This window comes from Hypanus sabinus, chromosome 7 (genome assembly GCF_030144855.1).
Source record: "Hypanus sabinus isolate sHypSab1 chromosome 7, sHypSab1.hap1, whole genome shotgun sequence".
In the NCBI taxonomy this organism is placed as follows: domain Eukaryota; kingdom Metazoa; phylum Chordata; class Chondrichthyes; order Myliobatiformes; family Dasyatidae; genus Hypanus; species Hypanus sabinus.
Genome location: NC_082712.1, coordinates 57911008 through 57932539, shown reverse-complemented (window position 1 = coordinate 57932539; position 21532 = coordinate 57911008). Strand labels below are relative to the sequence as shown.

General features: G+C 41.8%; 1 protein-coding gene across 9 annotated transcripts in view; it reads left to right on the top strand.

The window, feature by feature from the left end:
- The first annotated feature begins 6502 nt into the window (after positions 1 to 6502).
- Positions 6503 to 21532, top strand: part of c7h5orf63 (chromosome 7 C5orf63 homolog) — a 79245-nt gene continuing 64215 nt past the window's right edge. For 3 of the 9 annotated variants that reach the window (XM_059974712.1, XM_059974713.1, XM_059974710.1), the window contains exon 1: positions 6552 to 6715. The gene's annotated coding sequence lies outside the window, so the exon portion shown is untranslated. Of the gene's footprint in view, positions 6716 to 21532 lie in introns of all 9 variants that reach the window. The other 6 variants (XM_059974709.1, XM_059974707.1, XM_059974711.1 and 3 more) reach the window with 5 other exon arrangements.

The window sequence follows — 21532 nt, the reverse complement described above, 5'->3', positions numbered from 1 at the left end:
CCACTTTCCCAGGGTTCAGGCGGAAGAGAAGGACGGGGCAGAACCACTGCTGGGCAGCGGCAGGTCGGCCGGACCCACCCGACGGAGGCAAGGGGTAGGAACGGGCATAGGTCCAGGGTGACCAACACAACAGTCATGACAACGGGAAATTCAGAAACGGCCGGGAGACAGCGCGACCGCGCGAATAAACAAACGAGCGGAGAAGCGGGACCAGTGCATGGGAAGAAAGTGGGGGAGCGGACCAACCTGGCAGTACTGGTATGGGCAGAGAAGCATGATGAAGAATAGATCTGAGCCCGGGCGGGATAACAGAATGCAGAGAAGAGTTCGGAGCCGTCGGAGACACAGGAAATCAAACAAAAAGACCACCCGCCTGGTCCCAGTCCCAAGGTCCCTTATAAACACCTGCAGCTCAATGAGTTACAGGTGTGCCTCCTTGAACCAGGAGGGTCCTAACTAGATCACAGGTGATGGAAGGACAACTGCAGGACACAGAATCCGGAGCCCTCGGACCGGATCAAAACCCGGGACGTGGTTCCGGACTGGACCCTGACACAAATTTCAAACCATTTCTACAACACAAAGCACAAAACTTTCCAAAAGACACAAAGGGCAAAGTACAAACAACAAAGCCATGAGTACAATTCCTATACATTAAAAAGACTTTCCAAGGATGCAGACAAACGAATCTTCCGAAACAGAAACCAAAGCCAATGGATTCTACTTCACCCCATGTTTCTTCCATAGCTTTTTAATGTTCCTTACCGCATTCTAAATAAGCCTGAACTACTCTCTACATTCATACTTCTTCGCTACTACTTGAGTGATTCGTTCCTCGGGGGTCGCTATATTTCTTCTCCTGGTAAGTCTTTCATCATTGTATAACATTATATACATAATAAGATAGATGGTTTTGAAAGTCTAATGTCATCATTATCAGTGAGCTACGCATTTACTAAATATGTATGTTTTTTAAAATCTTAAGAATCATATATATAAAGTTGCCCATGTTAGAAGATAAATATGTAATATCCAAATAGTTAAGTGAAAAATAGTGTTTGTTGTCTCATCTTTCCATGGGATAGTGTTAATAAATCAATTATTCATGACAGAGACATCTCAATCCCACTCAAGATGAGATGGGAAACGTGTATACCTGTCGGTGATCAGGACTAGGAAAAGGAGAGGATCAAGTTAACATGATCAGGGCATTCCCTGCTCTTCACTCCCCCAGGGCTGAGGATAAACCAGAGGAACAGGTAAACAGGTGAGTGTGAGGCAAGGGATAAAAATACAGACATACATAGTTGTGCAGGTGAGGTAAGGAAGTTAATAGAGTTTCAGGAGTGGAGCAGGTATACAGAAAGCAGAAGACAAATTTCCATCATTTTCAATCTCTCAAAAAAAAACACTACAAAAACAACAGTGCAAACAACTAAGGGAATTGTCCGTTAGAAAACTGCAAAAAAAAATTTGTAACCTAGTTTAAAGTAGTGCTAATCCACCCAGAAACTGTATTTGCTGCTGCAGAGGCTAAATTTGCAACTGCTGGAAAGGTCTTACCTATAGATTCAGCTGGAGCTCCAAGCCAGCAAAAGAAACTTGTGAGAAGAGGTACCTCACTCATCTGATTGTATTTGTTCAGTTGCTCTCGTAATGTACAGAGAAATATTCTTACAATTTGTCTGAGTTCCTTCTAGCCATTGTTGATGAATATCAAGTCCTTCTAGAATAATTCTTTGTTGCATCTATCATAAATTGTTCCTTAAAACTGGACTTGTTTTACTGTCTTGAAATATGCAACACGGATTAAATCATTAAATTACCCCAAGAGTCATTTCTTTTATAAGTGAGTGATCCTCTGACGGTAGAATGTCTGAACATCTTTTGTCATTAGAAATTTCTATCTTCTGAGTGAACCAAACGCTCATACCGGTGCTATGATGAGAGGGAGCACTCTCAAGGCCTGGCTGTACAGGCAATTTTACTCTAATATTTTTTTTAAATCATGAAAATTGTTTAGGGCCGATTCCTTATCTTCTCTCTGTGCATTGATGATAAAACCATGTGATTGAATACACAGAAAAAATTGAAGACTTGTCTGTCTGTGTAACATTGCCTACTTGTGGAGTATTGTTATCTGTGCAACCTCAGCATTTAGCTTTATCAATTGGTCTCCAACAGTAAAATTTGTCATAGGCTTGCTTCCGCATTTTTCAACTTGTAGTCAACATCTATCTGAAATATACTTGAATTCATAAGGACACCAATAGTTCTGAAGTAATTTTTGTCATAAGGTATTATTCACACCATGGCACAGAATATTAACAACTGTTTGATTAAGGGCAAATAGGAAATCTGGGTAGATTCAATACTCTATGGGACTAAAATCTCTAAAACGTTCATTGGACTTAATAGCTTCATTTGAGGGTTTGGGGGCTCATGCTGAACTTCTTCAGTTACCTGAGGTGGAAGAGACATTGTTGCATGCTTTTTGCCACACAGCCGGTGTGTATGGTCCAGGTGAGATCATCAGCATACCGAGGAACTTGAAACTGCTCACCCTCTCAACTGAAGCCCCACTGATGTGGGTTGGGACGAACCCGTCTCTGTTCTTCCAGCTGTCCACGATCAGCTCTTTAGTTTTTTGGACATTGAGGGAGAGTTGTTATCCTGGCACCACCGTGTCAGGGTGTCAACGTCTCCTCTGTAAGTTGTCTCATCACTGTTAGAAATAAGGCCGACCAATGTAACGTCATCTGCAAATCTGATCAGCAGATTGGAGTTGTGGGTGGCAGCACAGTCGTGGGTTTAAAGGGAGTAAAGGAAGGATGGAAAGGTCTAACATCTTTATAGTAAACATGCTCATATACTTGTTGGCCATAAAGGGAAAGTACAATAAGATATTTGTTCAGTGGAGAAGTAATTAAAAAACAGGGTTTTTTTTTATAATTTTCTAGACTAAAGGATTCAATGTCATGCTCCATGAGTGGGATCACTCAATGACATAACAGTGTCTATACTTTGCTTCAAGGGTAGAGGGATCCATGTCAACGGATTGTTCTACTAGTTTACCTTCAATACCTGGGCTGGAAACTTTCAGATATTTTAGGGTGTCATTAGCCACGTCTGCAAATGAATCTTTGCCTTCCCATGAACCTATGTTTATTTCATTTGTAATGCGGTCAAAGAGAATGGGAACAACCACTTTGCCAGAGGCAAGAATTAAGGGTTCCAGCGTATTAGTTCACATATGAACAAGAGGTAAGGACCATTTAGTATGATTTAACTTAGAATCATCAGTGCTCACAAATCCCCAGAATCTAATATTTTCTGACTCATTAAGTTTTAGGGTTGTCTGAGCCAAATGAGACAATTTACATAGTAAATGCAACTCTGAGTAAGGCAGCATTGAACAATATTATTAGAAGTACAAATATTAAAATTAAAATACAGCAAAAAGCAATATTTCTTCTTTGGAGTTTGAGTCTGTCTTATCCTGAAAACAACAATGCATTTTAGTTTTGTTATCCCTAGGCAGTGCATCTGTGGGAACAGGTGAACAGGAATTGTTTTCATTGCTGTTTAGATCTAAGCATGTGTTTTTTTTTCAATACATCTCAGCTCCTTCCTGTCAGGTGTAGGGGTTCTGTGGTGGGCCCATGTACCAGTCTAATATAAGGGTTCCACTCATTCAGAGGGGATAAATCCTGCTGAGGCAGGTTTGATATTACCTATGAAAACAATTTTACTGACAGTCTTGTTTTCCCTCCTAGATTCAATTCCCATAGACTTATCATTGATAACCTGGGTAATAAGGTGAACTTTCCATCTAGGATGGAAACTAGGGTCAGAATTATTTTTATTGAACTTTTTTCCTGGACAGACCAATTTTTGTGGCATCCAAACTGTCTTGTCAGGTTCTTTTGCTCTCTCTTGAATCCTCATAAACTTTCTAAATTCCTTGAGGAGAATTGTATTGGGTGTAGGAGATGGTTGGCCTGAGGTAGCGATCAGGGATCTATTTAGGTGGACATTTAACATTAAGAGATAAAGTGTAACATTCCTTTACACAACTGGCCCTCTCTTTATGAACAGCTGCACTTCAGGGACAAGTGTAGCCTACTTTCCTCTCTAGAGTAGTCCAGTTTTCCCTGGTCTCTTTAATCTCTCAATTCCTTCACTCCACCATGTCCCTCAATTGAGTCTGGAATGGAGTGTTGTACTCCACTTGTATGCCTGTTTGTTCACACGTGGCTTGAAAGCCTTTATCCATGAGGGAAGCCCCTCGGTCAGCATTTATGCAGGCAGGGGTGCCAGCGTATGGGAAAATTGAGTTTTGGAGTGCTGTGATGGGCACGGTCTCACTACAAGAGGTTGTGGAGACTAACCACATATAACCCAAAGATCAATTATCACAAGTGCACACTTATTAGTTTTCTGATATGATGGGTTGCCTCGGGTTACTGGAAATGGGTCTATATAATCAATTTTCCACACCTGTATTGGTGCTGTTGATTTTGTTTGTCTTGTAAGAGGTGGTCTTGTGACTGCTCTTTTATGACAGGCCAGAAATTCTTTATAGTCTGCAACAAATCGCTTACAATCACTCAACATATAAACCTACTAGTGCAACATGGTTAATTTCACACGAGTGTCTTGTCCGCCACCATGGATTGTACCCAGATTCCTGGTGGGCTTTTTGAATCAGTGCATTCTGCTTGCGGGCAGGAGATATTTGCTTCCTATCTTTTTTTTTAGGATGGCAAACTCAAACTTTTCCTTCACGATCAGCTTCATAATTGTACCATGCTGGAAATCCTTTGCAATTTGATTTATCAGTATCTAGGAGAATTCTGAAAACACTTTACTTATTTGTTACTACCAAAACCATGGCCTCCTTTATTGTAGTAAGATCCATCTCGACAGCTTGTTGATTACTTAGTTTACTACCAGAGCTGTGTAAGAGGCCTGCAGCATGTCCCAGGATGTGTAACACCTGTACTAATGGTCTAGTCAATAATAACTCGTAAATGTTTTCCATGCGGACAAATATGGAAACACTTTACCTCTGTGTGTTCTCCATCCAGTAGCTGACCAGATCTTTTTATACCCTGTTCCCAAATAATTAGAGTCAGTACATATCAAGAGTGGTTCTGTTGTGTTCACTTGTTTTTGACATCGCTTCTGGCTATCGCTTCTGCAGATTGAACCATGTGATCCCCTAAAGGGTGCACTTGCAACTCATGAGGTTCATTGCAGTTTCTGATAAGTTTTCCTTTTACAATCAAGAGCAGGGATTACAACTGAGTGGATCCATCTTTCTGGATTTTCATTGCTGATGCACAACAGTACCGTATTTAAGAGTATTGCTCTAAAGGATGCTGTGCTACTTTGGGCCATGGAGAGGATGGTTCTGCATCTTCCATGTAAGGATCATAATTCATAGCTCTCAGGAATATATTTGTCACTTTAAGGCATCGTCTTGTAAAAATATTTGACATTTCCATACTCCGGTATGGTAACTCTCCGTTCATTCACTGGTAATTTACTACCGTTTTTCAAAGCCGCAAACTATAATTGCTATGTCTCCTCATAGTGAATAAGTATGTAATACCATAGTAAGACATTGTTCTAAGGCAGTAAATTTCTGTTCTGTTGGGGTGAAATTATATGAGACATAGTGTATAGGCACTTAAATTTCTTCTCCCCCATTGTAGCAGATGGCTACAGTGGTTTTTGGAAAAACACGAATTTACAGAACAGGAAGTTTTACTATTGCTTGCTGAATTGCATTCATCAATTCCTCTAATGCCTCATAATCTTCCGAGGTAAAAATAAAAGGCTTTACATTTTTTTCAGTTTACATCTGTGTATAATGTTTTTGACAACTGAGCATAGTTGGATATGAAAGCGCTAGGCTAATTCAATAGGTCTAGGGTTCACTGTAAGGCTTTTAGTATCAGTGGATATTCTATTCGAGCAACCTTTTGTCACAATTCAGCGTTTAGAATAACCATGTCCCTGATTGGTATTTGTCATGCTCAGGAAATTTACTTCTATACGAAAGAGCTGAGATTTTTTGATGTTAATCTGCCAGTGCCTGTCACTTTCAAATGGGCGTGAGCAAAAGCCGCGGGCAAGATTTATACTTTTACGAATCAATCCTTTCAGCCTTTGTTGTAATATCTGTTGCTGGATCAAAACGGCATTTGGAAAGAGGAGACGAGGTATTGCCTGTATTCTATTCGTCAGCTGGAACATTTTAGTTGGAGTTGTGGCTGAAATTCTCCTGTGCAGCTTTTATTACATTAACCTTGGCCTTCCCCTCCTCTACATTTTGTTTTCCCTGAGCTGCAGGCAAGGCAGTGCACGTTCGCAATGGGCTCTTTTCCCTTGTATATTTAGAAGGTGAAAGATGAGGCGGACCGCACGGGAAGCAATTCCTCACCTTCTCCATAATATCAATCAGTCTCTAACAGTTGTCCCTGTCCCGGAAGGACTACCTTGGTCAAAGACTTTCTTCCGCGTAGAAAACGGGGTGGAGCTACCGCTCGTGACTTCTACCTAGTGTCTAGACAGCTATGTTGTGGGTAAATATCTCTTCCTAAGGCAAGGGGTCTCCGGGAAACTTGTTTGGTTTGATGATTACGTCTTCCCTGCCTAGGTTCTGGTGTAAGAGAACTCAGTGAGTGCGATCGACCCGAGGAATCAGGTTGGTTTGACTTTGTTGCTGACCCTACGTTCCCTTCTGAGGGAAAAGGGGAGGACCCTGTGCCTCCACCTCGTTGTGTAGGAATCCTGCTACCACCATGTGGGTGCGCACGATCCGCTCAACAACCCGAAATCATTCATGTATTGCGTGGTGATTAAGAGTATTCCACATGCGGTGCGGAGGTTTTCACTGTAATAAAGAGGTACCGTTATAGAGTGAACTAGGTCCCAGTCTGCCCTTGCCATTTGTTCTCCAATCTCAGTAAGCTATGGCTTTTGACCATTTTACTCGATACTAAGTTTTTTTTAACTAAGTCTTTCGCGTGCCTCTCCAGTTATTCGTTTATAAATCCACAGATAGATCTGATATGGATTTCCACACTCGTGACATTGACATACAGTACAATGTGAAAGGAAACGGTTCCAATACAGACTTCTGCAGGATACCACTTGTCACCAGCAGCTATGCACATGAGGTGGCACCCACACCAGTAAACGCTAGCAAACAGACTCTTGGAAATATGCATTAGAATTGCACATTCATGTGGAAATGGTACCAAAGCTATGGGAAATAACATTAATAAGAATTGCTGAATATGTTGGGGAGTGTGACTGGCCCAGAATGTGTGTAAACTTCTGGCATTCTGAAGCAGCTACTTCAGAATTCCTTCAGCATCACCTGGAGGCGTGGGGCATACTGCCTGCAGACTCTGTATAGTCAAAGGTCCAAAAACTTATTGGGGCGTCTACCGGGGAAGCCACAGCAGCTTTCTGTACAGGTATCTGTCCCTGTGTGCTTCTTTTACTGACTGTAGGCAATTCTATTGCATATTTCCAAGAGTCTGTTTGCCAGGGTTTACTGGTGTGGGTGCCACCTCATGTGCATAGCTGCTGGTGACAAGTGGTATCCTGCAGAAGTCTGTTTTGGAACCGTTTCTTTTCGCATTGGACTGTATGTCAATGATTTGGATGATGGACTTGATGGCTTTGAGGCCAAGTTTGTAGATGATACAAAGATAGGTAGAGGGGCGGTTAGCATTGAAGCAGAAAGTCTGCAGAAGGACTTCAGATTGGGAGAATGGTTAAAGGAGTGGCAGATAGAACATAGTGTAGGGAAGTGTATGGCCGTGCACTTTGGTGGAAGGAATAAAGATGTAGACTATTTTCTAAATGGGGAGAAAATTCAAAAATCAGACGAGCAAAGGGATTTAGAGTCCTTGTGCAGGATTCCCTGAGGGTTAATCTGCAGGTTGAGTTGGTGGTGAGGAAGGCAAATGCTTTGAGAGGACTTAAATATAAGTAAGGATGTAATGCTGAGGCATTGGTCAGACTGCAGCTGGAGTATTGTGAGTGATTCTAGGCCCCTTATCTAAGAAATGATGTGCTGGTAAATGAGAGGTCCAGAGGAGGTTCATGAATGATCCTGGGAATGAAAGGGTTAACATACAAAGAGTGTTTGATGGCTGTGGACCCGAGCTTGCTGGAGTTTACAAGAATGAGGGGGGGATCTCATTGAAACCTATCAAATATTGAAAGGCCCAGTAGATATGGAGAGGATGTGTCCTATAGTGGGTGAGTCTGGACAAGAGTCAGGGCATCAAAAGTCAGGGGGAAGGCAGCAGAATGGGCATGATAAGGATAATAAATCAACCGATGGAATGGTGGAGCAGACTCGATGGGCTGAGTGTCCTGTTTATGTTCCTATGCCTTATTGTACTTATGATATTAATGTGTGCGTGGAAAGAATGCATGTTATCCCCATGTATTGAGATATGGGTCATCGGGTTCTAACACATAACTAGGTAGTTCCCACCTGAGTGTTTGGATTCAATCTAGAAAGGGGCCAATTTGTTGTCTGCAGGCGTGAATTATTGTTACATTGTTGGGATCCGGTACAAATTGTGATGTCTGAGTCTTGTACAGCAGGGTTTGATCTGCCTAATCTGCAGCCTGCTTTATCTTCTATCCCTTCTTCATTCTAATGTCTGAATTGAAGTATAAAATATTCATCATGTTTGATTCGAGAAGCATTTGGAGTATTATCCCATATTTTTGCTCTATTATTAATACATTCATAATGTTGACCAGCACTTGGCAGTGCAACTGTTGGAAATGAGGATGTCAACCATTTATAGTGCTAGGTGGGGGTGCCGTTGTATTTGTCAAAAGCTCTGTTGAGTTGGAATCCCACTAAATAATAATTCTTTATAAAATGATATTTTTTGTATAATGTGTCCTCGTCGGGCGCCAACTATGATAGAATTGGGTTTGTTGACTGAAGTGCTAAACTCTGATGAAGAACATGAGCCCTATCAGACACAAATAGTTATGGGTATACTCACTGAAGGGAGATTATATGTAACGACCAAAGATTCAAAAGCTGCTTCGTTTCCCTGTTCATTCTTCATGGTGAGTTTAGCTGCCCTATTCAAGCAGGTCCCCTCCCCCTGCCAAGGGGAAGATACTTCCAGCTAACAAAATGTTTAAAACACAGTTCATGTATTTTCAGTAATACATGTTTAAATCCAAAAAGCATTCTTAAAACAGATTTTAAAACCCAGAGGATTTCCATCTTACAAAACATCATCAAATTACAATCTCTGAAACACAGAGCACAAAGTATTCCTAAAACACAAAGCACAGATTATTTCCAAAACGCAGGTGTAGTCCCTGTAAACTAAAAAGATACTGAAGATACAGGTAAATGAATCGTCGTCACAGAAACTGAAGCCAGAGGAATGGATTCCAGTTCATCCCATGTTTCTTCCATAGCTTCTTGATGTTCCTCACCCCATTTCTAATAAGCCTGAACTGCTGTACATTTATACCTTTTCTCTACTACTTGAATGATTTCAAATCCATGAGATTTTCCTTATACCCTCCTGATGCAGGGTTTCGGCCCGAAACGTCGTCACTACCTCCTCCCATAGATGCTGTCTGGCCTGCTGAGTTCTGCCAGCATTTTGTGTTTTTATTAGATTTTCCTTAGATACCCTTTTCACACAGTATAAAAGCTACTTGGAGAGATAATTCTCAACCAACCTCCATTAATGCTATGAAGGTAACTTGTGTTGACTAGATAAACCTACCTACAAACACATCAATTATTTATTATGCTAAATGATATTATCCATCTGGTCTGCATCCTTCCTTGAACTAAGCAACTTAGTCAGCTTGTCTGTTTTGAAACAAGCCAAATTAAACAACCCATTGCTTTATACTCTACTCTCAGCAGTAATATAGTAGGTGCAGTGAGCTAGCAGTCTACTCCATTGATAGAGCACATTTGAAAAACTGGGTTTATTTTAACTTCAAGCTGATTAGCTACTTTCCATGTACATTTTAAGAACTGAAAACTGACTTCCATTTATGACTAGAAGCTAAAGGAATATTAGTTGGAAGATTACTTACAATTATTTCATCTTACAGCTGCTGCTCTGTTTAGAAAGCAATATTAGCAAACGTGCAAGAAGTGAATATCCACTACAGCAGCAAGTGTGTGTTATCTTACTGAATGTACTGCTGACCCAGTAAATACGTAACCAGAAGTGGCAAAAGTCAGTATATTTATTATTTAATAATGAGCATGGACTTTCTAATACAAAAACAAGTATAGTCAAGTCATGTCACTTTTTATTGTCATTTCGACCATAACTGCTGGTACACAGTACACAGTAAAAATGAGACAATGTTTTTCAGGACCATGGTGCTATATGGAACTGTACAAAAACTACACTGAGCTACGTAAAAACACCGAAAAGAAACTACACTAGACTACAGACCTACCCAGGACTGCATAAAGTGCACAAAACAGTGCAGGCATTACAATAAATAATAAACAAGACAATAGGCACAGTAGAGGGCAGTAAGTTGGCGTCAGTCCAGGCTCTGGGTATTAAGGAGTCTGATGGCTTGGGGGAAGAAACTGTTCCATAGTCTAGTCTTGCGAGCCCGAATGCTTCGGTGTCTTTTCCCAGACAGCAGGAGGGAGAAGAGTTTGTATGAGGGGTGCGTGGGGTCTTTCATAATGCTGTTTGCTTTGCAGATGCAGCGTGTAGTGTATCTTCTCAGCTGACCTCAATATCTGCTGCAGGATCTTGCGATCCGAGATGGTGCAATTTCCGAACCAGGCAGTGATGCAGCTGCTCAGGATGCTCTCAATATAATCCCTGTAGTACGTGATGAGGATGGGGGGGTGGGAGATGGACTTTCCTCAGCCTTCGCAGAAAGTAGAGACACTGCTGGGCTTTCTTTGCTATGGAGCTGGTGTTGAGATACCAGGTGAGATTCTCTGCCAGGTGAACCCCAAGAAATTTGGTGCTCTTAACGATCTCTACTGAGGAGCCGTTATACTTGCTAAATCTAATATCAATTGCAAAGATCAAAATCATTTTATTACCAAAGTATGTGTATGTCACCATATACAACCCGAGATTCATTTTCCTTGGGTAATCACAGTAAATACAAGAAACACAATAGAATCAATGAAAGACCACGACCAACTGGACGGACAACAACCAGTGTGCAAAAAAATATATTTAACACACTGTGCAAGTACAAAAAAGAGAGAAAATAAAGAAATAATAATAATAATAAATAAGTAATAAATATCAAAAACATGAGACAAAGAGTCCATGAATGTGAGCCCATAGGTTGAGGGAACAGTTCAGTGATGAGGTGAGTGAAATTATCCCTTCTGGTTCAGGAACTTGATTTAGAGGGGCAATTAGTATTGCTGAACCTGGTGGTGAGGTCCTAAGGCTCCTTTACCTTCCTCCTGATAGCAGCAGTGAGAAGAGAGCTTGGTCTGGATGGTGGGGATCCTTGATGTCTGATGCTGCTTCCCTGCATCAGTGCTCCGTAGATGTGCTCAGTGGTGAGGAGGGCTTTACCTGTGATGGATGGGCTGCATCCACTACTTTTTGTAGGCTTTTCTGTACAAAGGCATTGGTGTTTCCATACCAGACGGATATGTAACTAGTCAATATACTCTCCAACACACATCTATAGAAGTTTGTCAGTTTTAGATGTCATACCAAATCTTCGCAAACTTCTAAGGAAATAGAGGCACTGCTGTGCTTTCTTCATAATGGCACTTACATGCTGGACCCAGGACTGAAATAGATAGATAGATAGTTACTTTATTGGTCCCAAAGGAAATTACGATGTCACAGTAGCATTACAAGTGCTCAGCTATCATCCTCATGTCAGACTCAAAGACTGAAATCACAGAGTCATTGGGGGCTGTGGGAGTTCATAAAGGCGCCTCTCTGTTTTCGTGGTCAGAGTGAGAATAAAAGACTCTGAACTCATTTGGGAGCAAAGCCTTGTTGCAGTCTTTGTTGCTCGGTTTCACTTTGTAGAAGGTGATAACGTTCAAGCCCTGCCACAGCTGTCAGGCATCCCTCAGCAACTGAAGTTTGGTCTGGAATTGGCTCTTCACACATCAGATGCCTTTCCAGAGATTGTACCTGGACTTCTTGGATTTAACTGAGTCACCAGACCTAAGTGGCACTGACCTGACCCTCAGCAGATGCAGATCTTGTGGTTCATCTTAAGGTTCCAGGAAGACTGAATGATTTTTGTGGGGACACACCCATCTATGACTGTTTTTATAAAGTCTGACAACTGTGGTCTATTGGTTCATATCCTCTGAGTGCTTGAATACAGCCCAGTCTACCAACTCGAAGCAATCCCATAGTCGCTCCTTCACCTCCTCTTTGGTGTCCTTTTCTCTGGAGCCTTGCTCTTTAGCCTTTGTCTGTATGCAGGTGGAAGGAGGACAGCTATGTGACCAGATTTCCTGAGATGTGGTCTAGGTGTGGGATGATAGGCGTTCCTAATCATAGTGTAACAGTGGTCAAGTGTGCTGGTACCCCTGGTGCTGCAGGTGATTAGTTAATGATACTCGGGTAGAGATATTGTCAGACAAGCCTGATTGAACTCCCCAGATATGATTTGAATGGCATCGGGGTAGGCTGTTTCATGTTTGCTTATTGCAACACTCAATATATCGAGTGCTTACTTAAAATCTGCCTTTGGCAGTATGTAAACCGCAGCCCACTGAAGAGAACTCACTTGCTGAGGAGTGATGAAGAATCTACTTCCTCTGGCGGGAGACTGCATACGATAAATAGATCCAGGCCTTTCCAGTCTAGGATAACATTACGGTCAGCATGGAAATGGTGGGCTGAAGGGTCTGTTTTTGTGCTGTACAATTGTATGTAAACAGGGAACACCTGCTCTTATAATTGGCTATGGAAATCTAGGATTCACATCTCAATAACCACTTGATGCTGGGAGGGTTTGTTTCAAAATTGATATAACATTGTTTGTTCAGCAGGGTATTAAAAGCAGATGGATCTCACGAGCTTGGCAAGACCTGAGAGTGCCTTCCCTAGACTTACACAGCCAGGGAAAGCAGGGTCTTTCATAAGGAAGCATTCAGATGCAGTTGAAGACATCTTATTGAATAGTAGAATATGCACAAAAGCTGGTTGGCACAGTGCCACCATTTTTCGAGCTGATTACACACAGCACCACAATAAACGATCTCACTTTAAGGTCTCTTTATCTCATTTTATGTTCTCGTTATTTATATTTGCATTTGCATAGCTTGTTGTTTTCTGCACTCTGGTTGATCTTTCACTGATCCTGTTATAGTTACTGTTTTATAGATTTGCTGAGTATGCTCACAGGAAAATGAATCTCAGGGTTGTATGTGGTGACATGTATGCAATTTGATAGTAAGTTTACTTTGAGCCAGTGTTCAATGTTAATGTCTGGTGCAGTCTGTGTGGAGTGTGCATACCCTCTCTGAGATGTGTGGGTTTCTTCTTGCTGCTCCAGTTTCCTCCCACATCCAAATAATGCACGGATTAGTTGATTAAGTGGCCATTGTAAGTTGCCCATTGTGTGTAGGTGAGTGGTAGCATCTGGACAAGCTGATGGGAAAGTCGAGAGAACAAAATAAAATCGGTGTAGGGTTAGTGTATTTTTACTCTGCTTCCTCAGCTGTTTTAGAGGAGAGGAAGTTCCAAATTTCACTGACTTTTGATAGAAGTAATACTTCCTGATAGAGTCTCTGAAGGAACAATTCTATTGGAATTCACTTAGCAACATGATGTTAGCATTGACATTAGGATACTAACCTCATTTCCAAGAGATGAAATTATCAACATTATTGGATTTCTTGAATTTCTCTTGCAAAAACTTGGCACGCAGGATTCAGAAGCAATAACTTTAATTCTGTGATGTTCATGCAGTTCAGTGGTTCAATAGTTCAATTTAATATCAGAGAATGTATGCAATCTCCAACCTACAATTCTTACTCTTTGCAGATGTCCACGAAACAGAAAAAAACACAAGGAATGAGAAAGCCCCCCATGCATAAGCAGCAGCAAAAGCATCAACCTTCCCTCTGGAAGTTTGCATCTTCTAGACCCTTTGCACTTAACTGCTGAAGTGTTTCTGACTAAAAAAAAATTGACTACGTGTTGGCATAAAGTCAATATTGTCAGCAAATATAATGATATGTTTGGTGCAGTGAATGGTGTCAGATGAATGTCCCTTTATTCATAAATTTGGCAACTATACAAAAAAACAATTGTTTATTATTATTGACTTAATGATGTGAAATTTGTTGTTTTGCAGAAGTACAGTGCAAATACATAAAAATACTACAAATTACAAAATAGATAAAAGGCATAATGAGGTAGTGTTGATGGGCTGTGGACCATTCAGCAGTCAGAGAAGATGATTCTGAATTGGGAGTATACATCTTCAGGCTTCTGTACCTCCTCCCCAACGGTGGTAATGAGAGGAGGGGCATGTCACAGATTGTGAGGATCATTAGAGATATAATTGCAAGAACATTAATTGCTCTGATCATAATGTGTTCTGATCTTCATCTAAGTCACTTCTGCCTAAACTAATAACACACAAGCAATTGTACTTTTCATGTCCTTATTGGATGCATTGTTTAATCATTCACAGTACGGGCTGGAAAAGGTATGTGATCACTTGTATTTAGGAATTGGTAGACCTTCTCCACCAAACATTTCCTGTAGCTGCTGATCAGACTTGCACAACCGCTAGGAGGAATTTTAGACGATTCCTCCATACAAAAATGTTTCTGTCCATCAATATTCCTCAACAAATGCAAGCTGTCCAGGCCATGAAACAGCAAAGCGGCCCCAAACCATGATGCTCCTTCCACCATGCTTCACTGTTGTTATGAGGTTTTGGTGTTGGTGAGCAGTGTCTTTTTTCCTCCAAACATAACAGTGTGCATTTCTGCCAAAAAGTTAAGCTTTTGTCTCATCTGTCCACAGAACGTTGTCCCGGAAGCATTGTGGAATAGCCTGGTGGTCTTTTGCAATCTTGAGATGTGCAGCAATTTTTTTTTTTTGGCGAGCAGTGGATTCCTCTGCAGTGCACTTCTACGAACACCATTCTTGTTCAGTGTTTTTCTTTTAGTGGACACATGAACAGAGACTTTGGCCAGTTCTAGAGATTTCTGCAGGTCTTTTGCTGTTATTCCTGGGTTCTTTTTCACCTCCTTCAGCAATGCAAGTTGTGCACTTGGTGTGATCTTTGCAAGATGCCCACTCCTGGGGAAAGTAACAACAGTACTAAATTTCTTCCATTAGTAGACAATTTCTCTTGCTGTGAACTGATGAACACTCAGGTCTTTAGAAATGCTTTTGTAGCCTTTTCCAGCTTCATGCATCTCTACAATTCTAAGGTCCTCTGAAAGCTGTTTTGATCGAGGCATGTTTGCGCATAAACAGATTTTTATTGAAGTGTGCAGGCTTTGTCAGTAACCTGACTTTGTGTGTCTTTTTTTATAGGGCAGGGCACCTCTACAAATCACACCTCCAATCTCATCTCGTTGACTGGAACACCTGACTCCAAATAGCTTTTGTAGGAAGGCATTCACATACTTTTTTTGAACCAACACTGTGTTTGTTGAAATGGTGCGCTCGTACTGACAAGAAGAAATAGAATCGTTTGTGTGTTATTAGTTTAGGTAGATTGCGCTTGTTGTGAATTGGATGAAGATCAGACCATATTTTATGAGTAATTAATGGAGAAAACCAGGTATTGCGAAGGGTTCATAAACTTCCTGAAGCACCATCTCTTGAAGATAGCCTCAATGGAGCTGGCTATGTCTACCATCCTCTGCGTTCCTATCCATTAAAGCCTCCATACCAGGTTGTAATGCAAACAGTCAAAATACTTTTTGTACAAGTACAGAACTTTGAAAGTCTTTGATGACAACTAAATCTCCTCAAAATCTTAACAAACTAGAGCTATTTGCATGCCTTCTTCATGATTGCATCACTCATTGTGTTGGATCCATGATGGAACCTCTGAGATAGTGACACCCAGGAACTTGAAGCTGCTCTCCATATTGCCATCACGTGTGGTCAGGATTGAACCTGGGACTCTAAATCTATGAGGCAACATCATTACTAACTGTGCAACTGTGCTGCCTCTTATCACAGCCCACCAGGCAGCTACTTGAATGCTAACGGATTGTGAGGGACCAAAGAAACAGCAGATCAGACAAAGTGGCTCACATAGTCAAAGATGACAAATAAGTTGGTCTGTTAACAGGGATCACTTGACAGATATCCTGGCATCACATGGCACTGATACCATCATGTGGACTGAGCAGCCAATTGCATTGAGGCATTCTTAGTCATAGAGTCACACCAGCCCTGCAAAGTTCCAAGTAAAATTTATTATCAGACTACATACAGGTCACCCCATACAACCCTGAGATTCCTTTTCTGCAGACATACTTAGCAAACCTATAGAACAGTGACAGTAAACAGGATGTGTAAACTGTAAACAAGCTGCAAATACAAATAATAAATAGCAGTAAGAAATGAGCATGAAATAACAAGTGAAAAGTTCTTAACTGAGTGTACTTATCCCCTTTTGTACAAGAGCCTGCTGAGGGGTTGAGGGGTAGTAAATGCTCTTGAACCTGGTGGTGGTTCACCATCTCCACACCACCAATTCCCCTAATGTAATCCCCTTTACCAGATCTTGGTCTGTAGCCTTCTGTGTCTTGGCCCTATGTCTAAATAAATACTTATCAAATCTCCTTGAGTACGTGTCCACCACAGCCACAGGGCATGCATTCCAGGTTACAACCACTCTCCAGCTGAAAAAATTCCTCCTTATTTAGCGAATCGGCAGAGAGTGAGTCCTCTCGGCCCTTGGAGCCACGCCACCCCAGCAAACCCAATTAACCCCTAACCTAAACACGGGACAATAACAGTGACCTATTAACCTCCCTGGCAGGTCTTTGGACTGTGTGCAGAAGCTGGAGCACCCGGAGAAAACCCACGTATTCTGTGGAGAGGACATACAGACTCCTTACAGATGGTGCCGGAATTGAACTCTGAACTCCGGAACGCCTCGAGCTGTAATTGTGTCACGTTAACCACTCTGCTCCCGTGGCAATCTTGGGCCTCTATTAGCCAAAGCCCTTTAGTTTTAGATACTTCTCCCAACTTTTTGCAGATGCAGCATAGAAAGCATCTTATCTAGATCTATGATAGCTTGACATGGCAACTGTTCTTCATAAAGTTGGAAGAAATTGTGGAAGGTTGCGAATGCAATCCAGTCTGACATGTAAACCAACCTCTTTCTCTATCAACTCCATCTATACTTGCCACGGCCTTGGAAAAGCAGCCACATTTACCAAGGTCCATCCCACCACAGTCATTCTCTCTTCTCCTCTTTCATCGGGTGGCAGATTAAAAAAAAGCTTGAGAACTTTTATCTGCAGGTTCAAGGAGCAGCTCGTAAGTTTCCTGAATGCGCCTCATATGATAAAGATTAACCCTTAATCTCTCAGTCTACCTCATTGTGGCCCTTACACTTTATTTGTCTACCTGCACCATACTTTCTCTGTAACTGTAACACTATATTCTGCAGTCTGTTATTTTTCCGTTATTCGTGCCTTGATGTATTTATGGAATGATTTGCCTAGATGGCATGCAAACAGTACATGTGACAGAAATAAACCAATTATGAGTTGCTATAGGTTTCCTAGTACTTACCCTATCAATGTCTTTAATGATTTTGAATATTTCAGTCATCTCCCCTCAGCCTCCTCTGCACCGAGGAAAACAAACCCACCCTATCCAGTTAAAGAAAACAGACTGCGGGGAGAGCAGAGTAGAATGAGCAGCATCTGTGAAGCTAAAGGGTTAGTCAGAGCTTCAGGTCCCGAATCAGGATCTCTACCTGAAGCAGCGTGCATCCTTTTGCCTCCTCAGACGCTGCTCGAGCTGTTGTCACTGATTGACTGGCCTCTGACAACTTGCACTTGTTCCTCAATCACATTTTATTTATTTGTGCACTAGAACAGCTCGGCTCCTGTCAATAAACTGTTCTGAACTTTGAGCAAAGAAATGCCATTTTTATGCAGAAATTGACTTGTTGGTTGCAGATATTGATCCAGTAGAAACTACGGGCACTTCTGAATCTCATCATGTACATATACAAGTACCAATCAAAATACTAATTTCTGGTGTTAATAATCAATTAAATCTGTGTGTTAAAGGCCAATAATATTTGAGAATTAGTAAAATAACTGTCCACCAGTAAGTGTTGTCCTAGAATCCTTTGTTTCCATCTTTGTCTTGGATGCTTGATGTCCTTGGGTCCCAGGTTTGAACAGAAAGGCTGTACAAAAGAGAGCAAGACTTTCATGGGCAGTGTTCAGCCAGGATGACTGCACCATGTCTGCATACTGCCTCTGTCAGCTTGTCATCTTCTCCCTTGCCACACTCACAAATGCTGTACAAATGAGGATCCAGCTCTCAAAGATTGATTCAGCTTGAGACTGTACACTGCTGCATTGTTCTGTCAGGGAACCATTTTAACCCTTGCTGTAATTTCCCATTGTGTTCCTTCGACAGTTTGATTCACTCCATATTCCAGCATCCACAATGTCTACATGCCCAGGTGCCTATCCGGAGTCCAGGCGAATCTGTCGTCTGTCCTGTCCAATGCAATCATGTCCTTCCAGCAGCAGGAACAATAGCCTGCTCTGGATTAAGAGTTGGAGGCATGAATGGGATTGTTCTGTTCAGTTTGTACGAGGTCCTTTCCCATTCTGACATATCCCTGCAATTCTTGAACCTTCGCCCATCTCCACAGAGACACCCTGGCGATTAGATTCACAAATGAATATTTGCTCCTCTGCAGACAGAGCCTGGTTTCATTGTTTTGGAATCTGTGCAAATAACCAAAGCTATGAATCGGAATCAGGTTTAATATCACGGTATATGTGGTGGATCTGTTGCAACATTATGTTGCAATACATACATAATAAAAAGCTGTATATTTAGTATACTGTATACTAATAAAATAATATAAGTGGTGGAAAAAGAGAGCCAAAAATACACTGAGGTAGTGTTCATGGTTTCATTCAGAAATCTGATGGCATAGGGGAAGAAGCTGATCCTGAAACGTTGTGTGTGTGTTTTCGGGATCCTGTATGTCCTCCTTGATAGTAGCAATGAGGGTTTTAGTGATGGATGCCACCTTTTTAAGGCATCCCCGTTTGAAGGTGTCCTCAGTGTTGTGGAGGCTAGTGCCTATGATGGAGCTGGCTGAATTTACAAGTTCCTGCAGCTTTTTTTTATCAGACAGAAATGCAGCCTGTCAGAATGATCTCCATGGTATATCAGTAGAAATTTGTGAGAGTCTTTGGTGACATAACAATTCTCCTCAGCTGCTGTCCTGCCTTCTTTGTAATTGCCCCAATATGTAGGGCCCAGGATAAACCTCCTGAGACGTTCACACCAGGAATATGAGACTGCTCACACTTTCTACTGCTGATCCCTCAATGAGGATTAGTTTGTGTTCCCTCGACTTTCCTTCTTGAAATCCATAATCAATTACTTGGTCTTACTGATGCTGAGCACGAGGTTGTTGTTGCAACACCACTCAACCAGCTGATCTTTCCCCCCTCCAGTATGCTTCTTTGTCGCCATCTGAAATGGGTGAGCCACTGGCAAATTTATAGATGCCACTCGTGCTGAGTAAAGTAGTGGGATTAGCACGCATCCTTGAGGTGCCGCAGTGTTGATTGTCAGCCAGGAGATGTCATTTCTGATCTGCACAGACTGTGCTCTCCTGGTGTGAGGAAGTGAAAGATTCAGTTGCAGAGGAGGTACAGAGGCCCATGATTGTGTTGAGCTGTGAACAATTAACAGCAGCCTGACGTAGGTATTTCAGTTGTCCAGATGTTCGAAGGCAATAGCAATACCTACGTCAGGCTGCTGTTTATGACAAAGCATCAAGCAAATTACAAAGTGTGCATGAAGTCTAAGCTCTTTTAAAGAGCTTTTGTGGAATGATAGGAATGATTGGAAATAGATCATAAAAATGTTCTTGTCACCCTGTTGTTGAGGAGTAACATTTAAGCTTGGATGTTCATCGTTCCAGTCAAACTGTGCAATTACCTGGCAGGGGTGACAGAGAAGCAAGAAGGGAAATGGCAAGTGGTAATGGTGCTATTATTATTGTTGATTTTTTTTTTAGTTTGTACTACTAAAGACCTTAAGATATGGGAGCAGAAGATTCAAGATTCGAAGTATATTTATTATCAGAGAATGTATAAATTGTACAAACTTAGAATGATTTGCTTCACAGGTACATTTAATGTCAGAGAAATGTATACAATATACATCCTGAAATGCTTTCTCTTCACAAGCATCCATGAAAACAGAGAAGTGCCCCAAAGAATGAGCGAGTTAAATGTTAGAAACCAAAGTCCCCCACAGCTCCCCTCCCTCCCATGCGTCAGCGGCAGTGAGCAACGATACCCCCTCCCCCACTGGCAAAAAAGGTATTGGCACCCACCATCAAGCACTCAAGCATGAGCAAAGACACAGACTTGCGGTTACCCCAAAGACTTCGCGTTTCACCCAGTATTCGACATACCACAGGCTCTCTCTCTCCCTAATAAGGGAGAAAGGGTGTCTCTGTTTCACAGCAAGAGGGGAGACATAACAAACAACTCGCTGGTCCATGATGCTAAAAGTCTATTATGTCGCTTTTTTTGAGGTCTGTGCCCAAAGATCTCAAGACTCTGGGCACACAGCCGTAGATATTCTGACTCTCCTGACGACACACTGTTCTCCTGTCGTGATACTGACCCTTCATCCGCCTGTCTCCAGAGCCCTGAGATCTGAGGCTTCTAAAGTCAAGCTGATCTCTTAGGCTGAGCACTTGACGTGCCGAACAACAGCCAGTTATGAAACCCTGAGAGCGGGTCCCATTCCCACAAAGAACCATAGTCAGCATGTAACTCCAGGTCAGGGTCTTCAAAATAACCCTGAAAGGGAAAAATAGAGTTATTAATGATGGAAATAGAGCTGTTTCCAAAGATGCAAGCAAAGGAGTCACTGTTTAGCATCATCATCACTTTGCTTCACCCCTCGTGATGTCGCACGTAGCCACAAAGCAAGAAACCCAAAAAAACCCAATTAATGGAAAAAAAAATAACCAACACCCAATGTGCAAGAGAAAGGGAAAAAGATACAAATTCATGCAAACAAATAATTTGAGCAACAACATTCGGAACCAAATTTGGTCCTCTGATCCGAACCCCAGAGCAGCCCAGCGTAGGCCTAAAGTCTCGTTTTATCAGTTCATCATACTAGCAGGCACAGAGCACAGCAGCCGGGGCAGTCTTCATAGCTTCAGCACCAAGGAGAGAGGAGTGACCATTATGGAGAATGAGCGAGATTGGTTCTCGCCTTGGATCCCAACACTGTCTTTT